Below are 895 nucleotides of genomic sequence, written 5' to 3' on the forward strand. Positions count from 1 at the left end.
TTTACATGGCCGCTCAATGTAATGTTAACCTAGAGAAATGTGCGCTGTTCAAGTGTCTGTGCTGAGTGTGGAAGCTGAACAGCAGCTCAATCACTGCAGGACAGATGGAGGCGCCGGTGCGCTCACTTGTTCTTAAAATACTCCCTCATGTTTGGTCATACAGATAAGAGTAATACATCTTTCAAACCTGTAAAGACTCTACATTTATTTGTGTGCACTCACAATACGACGCTTTTGTAAAATAATGAAAGCAAACATGCAGTTATTTGGGTTTGGGTTATCACAAATGAAAGCAAAGACCGTCTCGGTCTGTGAACTTGAATGCAAAACTCTGTGTATATGTTTGCCTTACAGACATAAAAAATATATCTACATAGAGTGAAATGTCTACTTTCAAATGAACCAATTCAAATGGAAAAGAAATTCTCAGATTATGTAATCCGTATGAAACATGAATAGAGACGCATCTACAACTGCGGATTCAGTGTCGCCGACTTCATCTCTTAATCCGAAAACAAAGAAAGCACTAGTTTATCAAATTATTAAAATATTAATGCAGTCTCCTTACTGTTTTTCCCTGAAACATTCATAATCATTACTTATGCCGGTGCCCTGTGGCAAGCTTTATGCATGTACATGAGCGCTTATTAGGCTATCTATGCAAATAAAGGCTCATTATAATGATTTAAATGGTTTATTAATAAACGTGATTAGTCGACTAATGCTTCAAATGAACGATTACTAGTCGACCTGAAAAATCCTTAGTCGAGGACAGCCCTATACTAAAATCAGATAATTTGACCAGGCAAGATTAGTACAGGTTGCAAAATGAGGTGAGTGTTGGGTCATAGTGAATATTCTAATATATATATATATATATATATATATATGATAT

The sequence above is a fragment of the Sinocyclocheilus anshuiensis genome, unplaced genomic scaffold (genome assembly GCF_001515605.1).
Source record: "Sinocyclocheilus anshuiensis isolate Anshui unplaced genomic scaffold, SAMN03320099.WGS_v1.1 scaffold442, whole genome shotgun sequence".
In the NCBI taxonomy this organism is placed as follows: domain Eukaryota; kingdom Metazoa; phylum Chordata; class Actinopteri; order Cypriniformes; family Cyprinidae; genus Sinocyclocheilus; species Sinocyclocheilus anshuiensis.